This window comes from Amblyomma maculatum, chromosome 9 (genome assembly GCF_055883805.1).
Source record: "Amblyomma maculatum isolate TAMU_Amacu chromosome 9, ASM5588380v1, whole genome shotgun sequence".
Lineage (NCBI taxonomy): Eukaryota > Metazoa > Arthropoda > Arachnida > Ixodida > Ixodidae > Amblyomma > Amblyomma maculatum.
The window spans coordinates 92,815,614-92,833,348 of NC_139352.1; the positions used below are offsets into that span (position 1 = coordinate 92,815,614).

At 41.2% G+C, this 17,735-nt stretch overlaps 1 pseudogene; it reads right to left on the minus strand.

Annotated features, from left to right (window-relative positions):
• Positions 1-555: 555 nt before the first annotated feature.
• LOC146179750 (uncharacterized) lies at positions 556-15,039 on the minus strand (annotated as a pseudogene).
• Positions 15,040-17,735: the final 2,696 nt, after the last annotated feature.

Below are 17,735 nucleotides of genomic sequence, written 5' to 3' on the forward strand. Positions count from 1 at the left end.
AGGTATTAATAAAACTACCCAAAAATCACGCCTTTTCACGCGGGCAGGAAAGTGCTAAGTCGATTTGACATGCTGAGAAGCACAGAGCGAAGCTGTGATCCGTGGCGAAACCGCCTGTACGCGGCGGATTCTCCCCCCCCCCCGTCCCCTTAATGCACCTTCCCTACTAATATAAATGTGTATGCTTTTGAAAACCATATAATGTAAAATTTGTCACAACGAATTGAACTCCTACTGAAGGGGAAATGGTTGAAGCAAAAAGATAGTTCCTCTAATAATTGTCCAAGAATGATTTTTTGCAGAGCAACCCAAACAAAAATACCATGCAGAATACTTCCAATTGAGAACCAAAACACCATGCACATCATGAAATTGAACATAAGAAACTAAATAGTAATACATTAATCATAAGAAAACCAATACATAAAATACTTTACAGAGAAATACATACTAAGGCTGGCATTGCACAAAAAGCTAACATTTAAGAATGGCAAAAAAATGCTAGATAACGCAGCAGGACTCACTGGTAATGAGGCTTATGAATACCTGAGACTATTAATGTAGATACTGTGCTAAATCTGGAGGCTGTAAGTTAAAATAAGAGGCAACTTGGCAACCATAAAGGCAGGTGTGGCAATTGGCAAACAAAGTACTTGCTCTGTACATCTCTTTTGATTTTTTTGAAATCCAGGAAAGCGAATTCCGACACATTTTTAGCAAAACCCCATTCAACTTCTTGACGAAGTTTGCTCATGACAGAGTTGAGGGCCTGTTGCGTCGTTGACAGGCTGGATCCCGAGTATGGCTTCAACAAGAGCGGTCGCAAAGGATACGCTGGGTCTCCGTAGATCACAAAGCTTCTTTGTTTACCATCCACCAGCCTTTCCAGCTTAGCGTATGCACCGCTATTCCGAAGTATACCTGGAAGGTTAAAAAATAACTTAATGTGAGTACATATCCACCAATGAACTACTGGCTAGCCAGTAACAGACACAACTGAATTCAAGTGCAGAAAACTGATGATTTTTAAATTATTGCATTGCATTTCTCAAAAACCATATATTCACATTTGCACTACATTTGTACAACCATACAGGATTGTCTAAAGGTAATGCATGCTAGATGAGGGTTATTTATTGAGAAATCGCATGCTACTATACATTTTGCTCAGCTTTTCAACAACAAAAATCATCAGCAGAGATTCTGAAAATTTTCCAAACATAAGTACATGGAAAAGTCATTTGTCCCGCAGTGGGCATATAGTCATGCTGATGGTGATGAGCCTTAGCAGAAGTGCAGTACAGGTGGGATTATTGTATTTGTTTATCTATTTGTAGATAATACCAGTCCAACCAGGATCAAGGTAAGAATGGACACAACATGGAACTTCAGGCAAATGTAGAGCAGAATGAACAAAAATGTAGTCTATACACTAGAATCAATAAAATAGTGTCAACAAAATAGTCAATACATGCAGGTGAAAAAATTACAGGTAATAAATGGTTCTCTTTGTATAACTGATTGCTTTAAATGCTTGGCAACATGGGTGAAAATTGATCTCGAGATTGTGCATTTAGAACTTGGTTTGGCAGCCCATTCCATTCGGACGCTGTTACATGAAAAAGGAATATTTCAAACAGCATTTGCAAATTCTGTACGTTTGGACATGTCTACTACGTTTATTATGGCATAGACATGTTCATGTTTCATTTATGTATCATTCTTTGCACACATGGACTGAACTAATAACACAATAAAAAGGAGTATTTTTTCCTTTCGTCTCTGGAAAAGGAAAGCAAATCAGCTTTCTTATAAAGGGAGGTTACAGAATCAACCATTGGTATTGAAAGAAAATGAAGCATAAGGCCCATCTTTGTACCTGCTCGAGTTTAGATATTGTTTTGTGGTGTAGGTGCCATATTTCACATGCATACACAAGTAAGCGTCGTACAAGCACCTGTACACTGTCAGTTTTGTGCCTGTGGAAGCCTGTTTTAAGACGTGTCTGAGGTAGCCTAGTTTTCTGTTCCTCTTCCTAGCAATGTTATTGATATGCTTTATTTAGGTGAGATTTCAAGTTATGGGCAGGCCAAAGTATTTGTATTCATTTACATGAGAAAGGAGACTACCTTGTAAAGTGTATGCGCAGTGAAGCGGCTCAGCCTTGTGTGTAATTGTTGAGTAATTGTGAGTAATATATGCAAGTGACTTGTATAAGTACCATTTGTAAACTTGACTTGTTTGCCCTTTTCTTATATATAGTTGACATTATGACACAATTGTATTTTACTCATCCTAATCTCAGTCACATATATACTGTGCTGATAACAGTTAGTGCATGATTAACTGCTTCATACCTAATTTACATACAAGTAACCAATCAGTCAATATTGTCGACCATAAACCCTGACTGCTCATTGGAGGGTCAAATTCTAAAGTTAAAGCTCAGCTACTTTGGTCATCTGATGAGAAGAGAGGAGTCGCTGGAGAAAGATTTGATGTTGGGAAAGGTTGAGGGTCGCCGGAGAAGGGGTAGGCAGCGAACGCGATGGTTAGATGGCATCCTCGAGGCACTGCAGCTGAAGTTATGTGATGTTAGGAAGATAGTGAGAGACCGGAAAGCGTGGCGTGACATGGTCAATAGGGTCACGAAGAGTCGGACACGACTGAACGACTGAACTGAACTGATCTGAACCAATGTGATGGGGACCTCACGGACGAGAAAGAAAGTATTGAGAACAATTGCACTCAAATATGTTGTTTAAATAAACTCTAAATTGGTAACAAGGGCTTGAAAATGTCAGCGGCTCACAAAAAGGCCACAGTAAAGGATATGTCGATATTACTTAAAAGTCAGTTAATGCTTCAGAAATGCATGCGATAGCATCAACCACTGGAAATTCACCAACGCATAAAGCAGGCAGTCGCCCATGCAGCAACGGCTACTGTCATCGCCACCTTGGCACTGCTACGATCGAGCTTCATACTGTCGAGTCCATTGCCATTCACCTTTCTTTTCGTTCCTTGCATTATTCAACTGTTTCAGCTAGTGTTTACGCTGTGTCAATGGCACTCGCTGGCTTCTTTTCATGTTTACAGCTCTATGCATGTGATGCCATGAAGCCCCAATAATGATCTAGAATGCTGGCTTCTAGCTCCTACCAGCTTTCAAGTCTGGTGGTGAGGGGGCTGTAGCTACATTGAGGAGCAGTGAGAAAAATCATTTGCACTTTTTTCACTCTTTGTTTCCAAATATATCGCGAAATAGGTTCTGAAACTGATGAATGAGGAAAATTTCGTGTTATACTGGCGTAAATACCTTATATCTGAGGATGACAACAAACAGCAAGAACAGCTTTCAAATGGCCAAACATTTAAACTCTAGCGCTGGCAGCACTTTCCATAAAAGCTCTTTACATTTTGCTCATTTCATTGCAAAAAAGAATGGTAAATAAATTGTCATGTCATTTGAGCTACAAGCTCCATTGTTTTCATGAGAATGACATGCCAATGGCTTCCATAAACCAATCACTTGCAATAAGTAATATGCAGCAAGCATATTCTGGAATGGTGGCAGCAGGCACAATTCTACTGGATGCATTACAGGCCTTTACTGGCCTCGAAGGTGTGAGAAATATTTAGAGGAACACTGAGAAACAATTGACATCAACAGAGAAGGATGGTGGTCAAAAGCAGTGCAGAGCATAAACATTACAATAAGTTTGTTGATTGCCGCCCAAGTATGACATACCAAAATCAGGCATTGTGTGTCCTTGTTTACATCTGGCAAACAGATTGCAACCTAAATGTTCAGCTAAAAGAGCACACTGCCTTTTTCAGAACAGTCCTCTCACTGTTCGTGTATTGTTAAAACTGAGAAGAGTGACGAGGCTTGCGTTCCTGTTTTAGATATCAACAAAGCTGCTTTAAACACAACAGTTACACACCATTCACTGGAGTGTAACTGGGGCATTCGGCTAAGACAGGCAGTCACTACATTGAAGCCCCAAAAGCCCCTCACTAGTGGTGAAATAGCCTTTTTAATGGACTGAATTCTTGACTTTTAATAATGCCACTTGTACGGACATAACATATGCATTACTGCACATTCTGTAAAGGCTCAACATTTATTTTTGGTCTTCATTACACTTATAGGAAGAAAGCAACATGTACACCTTCAAAATGTAAGCTTTAACGTCCCTGGTGTGCATAATTACTGGTGTCATATCGTTAATCAGAATGTTAGAGGCAAGCCTGGTACATTTTACATAGTGTGTAATGAATATAGTCACAAGATTTTAAAATACTTTGCTCATCTTAAAGCTGCCTATTGAAAGTGTTCCTTTTATACTCTGCATGTTCTAGTGTTATTGCTGTGCTCACAAAGGACATTACTGCACACATGCTTCAAAATCGAGGTCTCTGTCACAGTGTTGGTGTATCGAATGCTCCCTTCAAATATCAGGGAATCTAGTTGCCTATAAATGTTCTACTTAATGAGTATGTTATTAGACTAATTGCTTACTAATTTGCAACAAAACTTGTGGACTGCACGGCTAGGTGGTACTTAGTTGCTGGAAGAAATTACAGTACTGAAAAACACAAAAAGGCCGAGATAGACACAAGGCATATGCGGATCTGTACCTTCCATGGTCTTTCCGTGTGTATCCTTTCTTGCACTATTATTTCTGCCAAAGTACCGACTGCCTGTAAGCCTATAAGGTTTAAGTCTTCTTTATTGAGGTGTGGCTTCATACTTTTTGTGTGGATACTTATATCATGCCTCCCTCGATAAAACGTTTAGTTGCAAGCAACAACCGTTCATCACCATTACTTGCTTTTATGCTTGTCAGGTTTTCCAGCCCTCAAAACGACTTCTTATCAACTTGGTGAGCTGCTTGCAATAACACCGAGGTTCCTCCTATGCAGATGCCTCCCAGTGGATTTTTTATTGTTAGCATATAAACACCTTCTAAGTGAAAACAGAGCTGACAAAGGGCAATCTGCAGATGGCTGCACTTCAAAATGTGTACAGTCATGATCTCTGCTGATATGGAAGACTCGACTCGTAAATACTTTTAGGGGGGGCCACAATTATTAAATGTATTTGTGTGTTTTTTTATGACAAAAACCTCACCTGCTGACAATGTACAGGATGTAAGTGCAAAAATTCCTTTGCAGCATTTCTGCCACAGTGATAACTGGCAGCACTAGTCCATCCCAATGAGATACTTCATTTCCTGTATTTTAATGTGAGCCTCCAGGTAAATGCAGTGTGAAAATGGAAATAGCTCAGTAATGCTGTTTTATATCTTACTTGGTACCTTACAGTGTCGAGGAGCCCATTTGGCATGCCTTGACAATTTGCACCACTGCATGAATGACAGTGTAAAAAACGTTTGCGCCTTACGTGCCACATTAAAAGTTCTCAACAGCTGTCAGCTGTTTGAATGTAGCTATACACAGTGGAAGATTATGGGATGTGACCTGTCATATATAGTAGGCTCGAGATACTTCATCCTGTCATGAGATGCCAATATGTGCCTCATGAACTACTATAAACAGATCAAGTAGCACTATATTATTTCTAGGTAGTGGGAACTATGTGCCAATTAGACTTCTAGCTCTTACAGTTTTGTCTAATTTCAGCTCTATCTCTCACAATACATTTACAGAAGTAGACCATCATAGGTTTCATTTTTTTTCTCACAGTTTTTTTTAGTCTTCAGGATCTGTTATTCTGGACGACTTATTGCTTTATGTAGTTTTCCTTGGTACCAAGTGTCCATATCAATGAGTTACATCTGTTTATTAACTGTTTATGAAGGATACATACACTTATAGAGATCCTATCTACCCCTTTACTAAAAGGAAAAAAAAAACGTTTGGGCGCTTTCTAACATACTTGCCTCATATTCTTTATTTACGTACATTAGTCTTTACCCTAGTCCAAAAGAAAAACCTATATTCCAATGAATTTACCTGAGTCGTGTCGCCTGCCAGGATATGGCCCATCCAGCTGAGCAATAATTCCATTGGGACACATGATAGATTGATATTTCAGAACATGCATGCGCTTGTGGCCCGAGTAGTAGGCTTTCTGGTTGTGCGATGGCCGACATATTGGACGCCCTGTTCGTCAATAAACGCCCAGCAGTTGTTGAGTGGGGCTCCCTTGTCTTCGACAGCCTCGAATATGCATCATTCATTAGCATCATGCAATGACCTCTATGCTTTATTCACAGCTAGACCATTCCCGACCCCTTGAAATTTAAACTATGCAATATTGTCTAGCTTGGTTGTATGCTTGAACAATTATTAGAGGAACCGCCTTTTTGCTTCAACCATTGCCCCTTCAGAATTAAGGCGTGCAATTCGTTGTGAGAATATTTTAAATTATATGGTTTTGAAAATCACACGCATGTATTTTAGTAGAGATTTAGGGGGCGAAGGGGGGGGGGGGTATTTACCGCGTACAGGTGGTTTCGCGTATCATGGCTTCGCTCTGTGCTTCTCAGCATGTCGAACCGACTTTGCACTTTACTGTCCGCGGGAAAAGTCGAGAGTTTTCGGTGGTGTACCACTAATACTTTTTTTTTTTTCTTGAACAAAACTTGCTTGGTACAGGAGTGTCAGGTATTAAACTGTAGAGGAGCAATTTCTCTTCGCAATGGTGTTAGCGAAAATCAACATATATTTATTAAGTGATGAAAAATTATCTACCAGAACAAAATTCCAGCTAAAAACACGTACAAAAGTATCAACGTTTCTTGATACAAATAAAACATCAAAACATTTCAACGTATACGTTTTTTAAAACAGGGACCAATGCAGCATCGCAGCAAAATCTACTATTCTGTTCAGGATTTATCGATTTAGGAAAGAAAACAGTGTTCTAGGTCGACTACGCAGAGGTCGACCCCTGGCTGTCTTCTAGCGGAAAACACGACTCTCTTAGCTGGCAACAGCAAGTAATCCCACCCCGCAGGTAACATTTGTGACTTTCAGAACAGTTATCTCTTCCGATGAACGCGCAGCAAAAGCGAAACATCGGAACAATGCTGCTGACTTTCCGGGCCTTTGACGCAGTTTCGCTGTCGGGGATAAAGTCTGAAAAGCTGAATTAATCTTGCCAGTCATCACTGCTGCTGTTCACATCCAAAAACGAGCTCTCAGATGCGTCAAATTCTGTGAAAAAGCGCGTTACCGCGAAGCAGCAGCGCGCGACATCGACAAGGAGCCCCGATCCCCTGACTCCAGGAGACGATATCTGGGCGGGCGCGGCACGCAGTAAAAAAAATTAAACCAAAAGCGAGGCTGAAAAAAGGGTTCCTCTATTTCCCACTGGATAACGGCACTTGTCGAGGAGCGCTTCGAGAGAGGGCCATCGATGCTTTTCAGCTACGCATTTAGCAGAGATTTGCCATTCTTTCTCAGCATCAGAACAGGCGTTGAACCGGCAAACGATCGAGGTCCGCGTATATATATGGGCGGTTTTCATATGGGGACGTATATCTCATTCGAAACATACGTATGACAGCAAACAAATATATTTGTTAACACCAACCCATCTATGAGACGGCTATAAACTGTCTTGCCAAGACAAGCAAGATGCCTGATAGATGTCTCAGTAGACCTCTGAGATGGCTACTAAACGTATATAATATGTCTCGACAAGATATGCAAGACATTGCCAGATGTCTTGATATTTCTTGTAGTGAACTTGTAGCTCAGCTAATGCACCCACTTTTTAGGCTACAAGACGTCTTGCAAGATATCTCCTAGAAATCTGGAAGACAAATAACATACTAAACGTAAGTCAGTCTAGCAGATAGCTATAAGGCATCTTGCCCAAGATAAACAAGTCACCTTATAGACATCTGAAGTGGCACCCAAGACAGCTGATAGACATTTAAAAGATGCTTTCACAAGATATCAAAGACGTTTTTTATACGTCTTGGTACATCTTGCAGCTGCCTTCTAGCTCAGCTAATGCACCCACTTTTTTAAGCTGCAAGACGACTTGCAAGTCATCATCTAGAAATCATTAAAATAGATTCTGAATGTCTAAAATGAGCTCTAGAATCTCCTGCAATGCTCTAAATTATTTATTCCCTGCTATTTCTCGCAAAACTGTCTGACAGAAGTTTTCAACACCACTGCCAGACATAAAATATATTCTCATCAGATGCTACTACAACTAAAGCTGCATTGCCGTCACACACCCACAGTGCTCTTTCACACATTCAGTTGTGATGCAAGCTAAACTGATGTACAATTGTAAATCATTAATTCTCACACACTACAACTGTTGTCTAGTAATGTGAACTGTATGTTTTTTATTACGAAGCGTGCCACATTTCACTGTTAATGGCCATCAGGTGCTCTTTGGAAAGTTTGGTAGTAACTGCACCCAATGCTAGAAAATGACATGAGTAAACTACAGAACTCTTTAATTTCCTCCAAATCATACATTGCAAATAGGCAACTTAAACAATCTCATGCATGTTAAAAGCAAGGAAAGCCACAAGCAACAGTATGCAAATGAAAAAATGTGGTTCTCTGAAGCCTAATATTGTACTAAGGAAGAAAACACCAGAAAGAGCCAACTCATGAACACATGACATGTAAAGAGTGATGCACATTGTCATTCATTCTCACAGACATTAAAACTGCGAACAGTAAGTGAGATCTGTACACATTCTTTGTTACAAAACATGCCACACTGCACGGTAGACAGCCATGGTTGGGTGCCCTTTGGGAGATTCGGCAATAACTGCAAAAGGTGCTAGGAAACAAAATGTGTAAATCATATATTTGATTTTTTTTCAACAATGTACTACGAAGCTAGAAGCACAGAAACTAGACACTACAAGTGGTATGAAAATGACAAAATAATACTGCTGTTCTCTCCAAGCTTAAAATGATCTGTTTACAAAAACAATGAAAACATCCATACTCCAAACAAGAACATGAAATGACTAGAAATAAACAGGGATAGGTATGCAAAAGTATACAAAACTGGTTGAGTGGTTGAACGAACTATCTGCATAAAGTTTGTACAAAATAAAACAAAGCAACAAATTCGAATGAAAGAGCTTCAGTATACAGAAAAAGGTGCTTTCACGAAGGACCAACATCACCAGTGTTGCATTTCATAATACTCTAACTCTATGTGCATGCATGTCACCAACTGAATGCTGGTCATACATACATCTTGTAGAAACTGCATAAACACTTGAGCATTAGGCATGACATCAAATCCATTAAAAACTTTACACTGCAAAAAAAGAAGCCAAGACTCCTTCACTGCTGCTGTTCCTGTTAGCATGACTAGAATGCACTGAAAAAAAAATGCAATGGCTGCATGCCTGTCATAGTTACATTCTACTATCATAACTAAAAAGCGCTAAGGAAAAGGTAGCAGGTAAGGGTCATACATCACTCTACAAGAAACACTAGAAGGCACCATAAGGAAAAAAAGGAAGGAGCAAAAGGTTTGCATCCCTGTCATTGTACATACCAACCACTATATTCCATCTCAAAAGCTGTTTGCAGCACTACAAAAGATAAGGGCAGCATGAACCAGCCATGATGGCACAAACTGCCCTTACCTTTTGTAGTGCAGCAAACAGCTTGCGAGGAGTACAGAAGGCACAGCAAAAAAAAGAGAATAAAATTGAGTGTTGCACACGGTGCTGCTGTTCACATTCTGCTGGTATAAAAAGAAGGAAGTTAACTGCTGAGATAGTTCGTTTTCAGAAATAAAAAAGGTATTTAGCATAACACAGACACACACAAGAAAGAAGTGTACTTACTACAACTGTATATTTAGGGGAAAGCAGTCGATGCATAGCTTTCACTGCTGATGTGCACATGTGCAAGGCAACAGGAAAACAGCACCAATCTTATCAAAGCAGGTATGAGAAAAATCTGTTCATCCTCAAAGAAAAGCTGAAGTGTCACTGACACAGCTCAAACCTGTTTAATGTATAGATGGTATCCTCTGCTCCCTGAAAGCTTGCTCAGCTAAGCCATCACATAAGCTACGAAAGCAAACAGGTCGGCTGTCAGAAGAGACATGGCCAGCATTTCGTAAAGTGCACCACCGTCTATAAAATTCTACTGTCATGTAGAAAAGTCTCATTTTGCACAGGCAGGATTCTGCGTCAATGGCCAACTTAGAGAACATGCAAAAGACATTAACAATGAAGGTGAGCGACTTGTCTTGCACCGTAGGGTTTGCACAAATTGTGAAAACTGTGGGTAACGGCTCATGAAACACTACAAGCCCTTCATATAAAAAAGCAGGTTACAGCTGTGTCAGCAGCAAATTGGTTTTTCTTATGAGACTGAAGAAAAATTTCTCACGCATAGTTTGACAAAATTGGTGCTGTTTCCATGTTGCCTTGTACCCGTGCGCATCAGCTGAGTAGGCTATGTATATCAGCTGCTTTCCGCTGAACAGTTATAAGTGCTGATGGTGTCCTCTGTCTTGTGTGCGACTGTGTTATGCTAAATAGCCTGTTATTATGCATGGAGAAAAGGCATTGAAAAAAAAAAACCAAACAAGGTCTGAATACCACTGCCAACATTCTGGCATGAAAGCATTGTAAAATGAGGGAGCTGGCATGGGTTGTGCATCTGTTATTCTGTACAACCCCTAGAGGGCCGAGAAAATTGAAAAAAAAAGAAAGAAAACTTCCGGGGCTATCAGATCCACATCAGTCAGTTACGAATTAAGAATGAAGGGGCGAATATCCCTCAAAGGAGGCTTTTCTGCCAATCAGATCGTTCTCAACACTGGTACCACTCCAGCACTTGTCCACAGCTAACTAGGCTGGGCAGCTTTTTCTTAATCGGTACTGAACACCAGCTGCACTGCCTCTTTTTTGTCGCCTACTGCCATGAAAGGGGGAATTCCTTTGTGGCTCAATTGATTGGGAGGTGGCTCAATTGATTGGGAGGCTCCTCTCTGTCAATTGTTGGAGGCCTACCTTTGCAAAATTACAAAGCTTCAACTTGAGTTGTAAATGAGCACAGAAGGTGCCTTGATCCCAGCTGCTTGTTTTTGTGGCACTGTTCATGGTGGCTGTGCAGCGCCTTTAGATGTGGACTTGGTCTTTGTCACAAGGCAAGCACCAACCACTCTTTTGTGACGTCGGCAAAACTAAGTTTCATTGGTGTTGAAGGCTTTCCATGTCACACCTGCCAGGATTAAAATCAAAAGCCCGATTTAGATATATGAGCTCCCAAACAGAAGGAAAAAGTCCCACTGTTGGCAACTCTTAAGTTTTTGGCACAGTCAAACCATACCTGTGTATTCAGTCAGTAGCCCGCGACTGCCCAGTGAGATGTCAGTCCTGTGGCCCTCATCGCTAAGTTGTGTTTGCAGCACAGACAGGAAAAGGATAGTTGCTAGGCAGCCGTGGAGGTGGCAGCAACCTGCAAGGTGTTCAATGCTTTAATGATTTCTTGTGAAGTTTAATAAAGCAAATTACTGACTACAAAACACTGCCACAAATTCCACTATAGGATAAGAATTTAACCTCAAAATATGTCACATAAGGTTGAGAGTACTGAGTACACAATAGAAATATATTTAACTAAGACACGCACTAGCAGCACAAAATAGTGCCGAGTATAATATATATATATATATATATATATATATATATATATATTAATAACTCCTTGATGACCTCGAAGGTTAAAACATTTCCTTGTCTTCACCAACAGACACGCCTGAAGAGAACCATCATTTTCCTGATTTATACATTCCTTTTTTTTATTGAGAGTCACTTTCTATGCTGGGTAAGGTTTCTGCCTCTGAGTTGGCCAAGTGTTTCATTTGACATATGTAGAGAAGAAATAAATCTATGCATCATGTATCTATGTATGGATGTATTACCTGTGTATGTATCCATGCATGTATATATGTAGGTGCCTATGTATGTATGCATCACCAGTTTTTCCTAGAACAAATGAAAGCAATATTTTAAACAGCGAGCATGCACCCAGAGCAAAAAAAAAAACGAATGCATAGCTCACTTGCTTGAGCTGTTGGGTAAGTGTTTTGTTTACATGAAAATTCGCGCAGACACAAAATAACAAGAGCACCAAACACAGACACAACCGCACAATGTGAAAAAGAGCATTAAATTAAATGAAGGCATTTCACCTTTGATGCCAAACACCTTCACTTTGGGAGGAGTCCATATGCTATCAAAAGGTTTGCGCGGAGTCACAGCTTTGTTGTTGAGGACAGCCAGAAGGCATACACTGAACCTATATTATAACATGGCTACATTCTATACGCCTTAAAAGTAAGTTAAGATTCAGTACTCTCTTTTCTTTTTCCAGTTCTAGATAGGAAGAGTCTATTGACCCTGAAGCAAGAAAACAAATGAAATTGATATGTTTTTGTGTATTAATAATAGGCTTTTCGTTATACGAGGTCCCTCCGAAAGATTTGCTTTCGACGTCTTTCTGTACCAATTGAACTGAAGCTTAATTTCTTAAAACATTTCCGGCAATAAAAAAAACAACAACAAAAAACCTGAGGACCAAAGCAAATAGAACACCGGCACATCACACAGCATGCAGTTCAGGAACTTAAAAAGAGCTAAATTGTGCTTTCTGACTATATGAAAATGCAAAATCACTTAATCACTGAATATATACGGATATATGTATTGTTGTGGCTAATGGCTGACTGTAAACATTTTATGAACTATTAAAATTAAATCACTGCAGAATGTTTGTACGCCGTTCCTATCTCGCCATGTGTTTCAACTTGTGCCTGTGAACAGGCCGAGATTATTTTGCTAGCAGTTGGGAGAGTCGCTGTGGCCAGAATGCACCTTACCCTTCCCTCTAAGGCGGCTTATTGAGATCGTTCTTTTTCTTTTTCGCAACCGCGGCATAACTTAGCGCGTATAGAGCTCTGCAGGCTGCCATAAACAATGCACGGCTTCCACTAGACGGTGCGTATTTTGTGTATTTTGCTGCGGAGTGAAGGCCCCACTAAGCATGCAGACTTTCGTGCTCAGTTGTGTTTCCTGGGAAAGTGTTAGAACCAGCGGCAATCAACGAAAGACGTCGGATCGCCAAGCTCATTTGAAGAATTACATCGCGAGGTTCCGCCGCCAATGGCAGTTCACGAAACGCGGCGATTGGAATTACAAGCGCAAAACCTTCCTGCATGCACAAAACTATAAATGCGCCATAAAACACCGCCTTTCGTACTGACTAAACGGTCCGCGCGCGCTATCTTGCTCGCCCATACAGCCTGCGCCGGCGGATGCAAACAACGGTCCATGCAGCATTTTTATCGGAAAAAGAAAACACTCAGTCACTTTACTGCACCATTAAGTGACTCATTTAGAAGAACCAATTTCTTACTCACCCAGCGAAGCTTGCCTTGCAGCCAGAAGTAGCAGCCGCTGTGCGGGACACATTTTCAAAACAGTCACAAACCACCGGCCTAACGTACAGACACGACTAGACACGACGAAATGGCCAGCGGCCGAGCAGCGCATTGATATAATAACTTTAAAAACAATAAAAATTTGAAATATATTTCATAAAACAAGCTATACAAGTGAAATGTAACTGTTGCTTATGACGTATTTGTTTCAAAACGGTAAATACAACCTGCGTCTTGCGTAATTATTTTGGCGCACTATTTTCTATCTAGCTGTAAAGAGGAGGGGTGCAAAAAGGCCACGGCGCGCAAAGTTTGGGAATGGCGGATCGTGCATAACTGGCGTTCCGTATTAACATCGGCGCAGCAAATCGTTCCTCTGCGAACTACTGGCTTTTATCACACTCGGATACATCGCGTGCTTACTTTGTCGTAGTGAACACTCGCAATTTGGAGTCTTCCGGCGGATTGGACTGCGCTCAGCGAGGTCGAACACAGTACGCATGTGGCTATGGGCTGCACCAATTAAACGATGCAGAAATGAAGGTGTCAGCGGCTTTTGTACATTATGTTCAGATACCCATCGCCTAAATAGCATTTCTTGGTGCCATATTGGTCCTGCATGCTGGAAACAGCCCAGATTGCTTGCTTAATTCAAAAGCGCAGGCACTTTGGATACAGCATTTTGCAAGCTGAAAAATTGCTAGAACAAACCTTCGACAATTTATACTTAGAGTATGCAGAACAATGTCGTCCAGGTAAACTGTACATATTGCACTATAGGCGCATGTGTGACCCTGAAACGTCTTATGAGGAAGTATGGTAGACTTCTGAAGCAGAACTCTAGAAGACATCTGGCGTAAGCAGGCTAATAACTGCCTTGCATAGCTGAAGACATAAAAATTCTTCACAAGACAGATTCAGACATCTTGCCGCTGATGTCTTCTAGACTAGAACCAAGCGACGTCTTGTAGATGTCTTTGATAGCTCAAGATATATGTGACCAATATAGACATATCAAGACAGCTACAAGATATTCTGTGCTCAGTGGGGTTTTCATGAAATATGTGAATACTCACTGCTGCGAATACCTCCAGCTTTGCTTCCGTCAGCCAGCTGTGATTGTTGACATCTCTCAAAAGGTGTCCAAAACGAACAACAATGTAGCTGATAGTTTGAGTTGTGGCGCTGGACATCACTGACGAATGCAAACCGAAGATCGGTTCCAAATCGCACCAGCGGTTGGGATACGCAAGCCGCCTTAGTGCAATACAAAGTGCATGTCGGCCAGTGACCTTAACGCCTTTGGCGCTAGTTAAAGTGCCTGGCAGAGCAAGGCAGTTGTGAAGGTGCTCAGAATCCTCTTTTTCGAAACGAAACTGCAACCTAAACAGCGCAGGGTCCACAGAAGATATATCCAATAAACCATTCCTCGAACGGTAGCGGTTTATGGTCGGTTCACTTTTGCGTTGTAGGTAGAGTTCCAAATTGTCCGCTTCAAACAAGTCAGCCCGAGCGAGCTCGCGAGCGCGCACTCCTAGATGCAGTTCGTCAATCTCTGCCCATGTCAACATCGATAAATATCGCGAATCATTCAAGATGCTTGACGGCATAGTTGAAAGGCACCGAAAGAATGGTAGACAGTTCAGAAGAGGCCAAACATCGCGCAGAAAGCGCACGCAATTGTTCGTCTGCTTCCAAAGGTTTCGCTTTGCTCGCGAGTTCAAGATGAGCTTGTCTCGGCTCGCTGCGGCTCAACCTGCGCTCCGCCTTGTTTCATTTCAGTCAACACTTTGCTACCAGGTAGCGCTGGCAAGCACTTCGAATATATCCTCAGCTGTTGAAACCTCCATACAAATAGATTGTGTGGCGTTTGCTAAACGCTATACTAAAACTCGGTCCGACAGGGAGTCGTTTGCGGCACGCTAACTTTATTTCCGTTAGCACCGCTATTTACGCTAACGCTAAACTAAAACTCTCTAATTGCTCGATAAATATTCTACTTTCGAGGGGCTGCAAACTGCTGTACAGCAGTACGCGAAGGAGAAGTTTTACCATTTCTGCCTTGACCATGCATAACTCAGTGTTTCAGGCGTGGTCAAGCTATAGTTCGAACAGCTCGCCAATTAACGGCTGATTGGGCGAGTTGGTGAACTAGAAAGTCAACCTAGGCGGCGTTTGACATTCAGCTGGTTTTTGTGGGCCCCGTAATGATAAACAACGCCTTCAGAGACGTGCTAAATGTTCAGAAATATTCAAAAAATATTTAAAAAATTATACGGTCAACACAAACACACCAAGAGGGCATTTTAGATCATCTTCGCAGAAGAGACATCCACAGTTGACACGGCTTCATACTTATGAAAGAGGACAATTACCAATATGCAAAGAGTGGAGATGAACTAGCAATAAACAATTCGGGGGGATTCTTCTATTTAACACTTTCCTTCCAGGTTGTCTTCAACAAAAAAAGCGGGCAGACGTTGACAAAACGATTGAGCGCTCCAGTCAAAACCAAACACGCGCACGTCTTTAGAGATCTGTAGAATTGCCAAAGGTCACTTTCCGGTTGCTAGGACATTAGAACCGCATGACAGAGCTGTTATGTGAATAGACTACACCAGACCAAAGGCTTCTCATATAGTATAGCTAACCAAGGTATACCTAACAGCGTTGTGTTGATTTTTATGGCACATAAGCGACTAATGCTGCCATTCGCCAAGAACAAGGTTTAATGTATTTTTTTTTGCATAATGACTAAAATGTTCTTTAGGATGCAGCTTGTTTAGGAACATTGCTTCCTTTAGGAAACCAAAAATGCAGGGAATTGGACTAGTGCAGTTTCTCGTAGGATTATACTAGAATGGAAAGGGATTTTTTGCAAAATTGTAGAAAATGCTTTCTTCTTAATTTCTTGCATCTGGTGCATCTGAAAGTAAGATATAGTTTATTTGCTTTCTTTATTGCATTCATAACTATGAAGCTCGCTGTGTCAGGTGTGGGTGTGTCTTTTGCGAAGACGGCCTAAAACGTCCTCCATGATGTGTTTTTGATGACAGCATGATTTCCATTCCTCAATGACAGGTCTGACAAAGTTTAGTTTGTTGTTTATTTCAATGTTCCAAACATTCTGCAATTTCACTCTCAAATTTCTTTGTACAGCTTCTTGGTATTTTTATGCAGTATATTCAACCTCTGTAATTTAGCATTGCAGCTAGGTTAACCTGTTATTTCTCTTCAGCACCTTTGAAGACAGCTGTCCAGCGTTCATAAAGTGTAGGGCTTCTGACGACAGGAACTTCTTTCAAGTCATAGAAGTAAATGAGACTCACAACCATTAGCTATCTAAGGTATGCATATATATATATATTGATCGCACAGTGGATAGGTGTCAGCACACTGTTAGAAGCCCAAGCAACCACCGACATCCGTTGTACGTCCGAGCTAAAGCCGAACGTCCTTTTCCGAAATTGTACGTCCGTCGGACATACGTACAACCTCCGGTTTCGGACATCCGTATTCGTACGTTTGTCGGAGGTACAGACTACGTCAGTTTTTGTATATCCGCATGAGAGACGAGGTGTACGTCCGATGTACGTACGGACGAGTATGTTTCCAGGACATATATTTCCTCGCTGACAAAATTCTGTTTCAACATTCACACTTGTCTTCAATGCTCGAGATGTGTCCTGCCTGGTAAAAAAAAAAAGAAAAAAACATTGGGGCCAATTAGAACCTGCAAGTGGTTACATCTGGACCCAATATTGGACACCACCTCTCCAATGGATTAGTCCAGTTGGATTAACCAAATGGTTCTGCAAATACCAATTGGGCATTCCAAATAGTTCCAATTGCGTGTAAAATTCCATTCGGATTTTCCAAATGGTACTCAAAATTCCAATAGGAAATCCAATTAGCTTTGCAACTTCCATTCGGCCCCTGAGATAGCGAATTGTATTATATACCAAATGATTAGCTGGTTGGCCTAAAAAAACTCTGGCACATACAGTATGGGGCGATTGTCATTAATTTCTCAGCTTTCATGCCGCAATTCGTTGTATCCGTTGGTAGCGGCGGTCGTGATCTTCAACTGTTACTCTAGTTGAGCCTTAACGTATGTACTACATGTACCACCTGCGCGGCTTCGCCATCCACGATGGTCCACGACCACATTTTGGCGAACAAAAGCGCCGGATTACCTTGCACTGTGGGTCTTTACAAAAATAGTTTTTTTGCTGTTTGAAATCCCCGCCAGTCCCCGCCGGCCGGCGGCCGTACTGTTTGGTTGAAAGTTGCGTATTCCATTGCA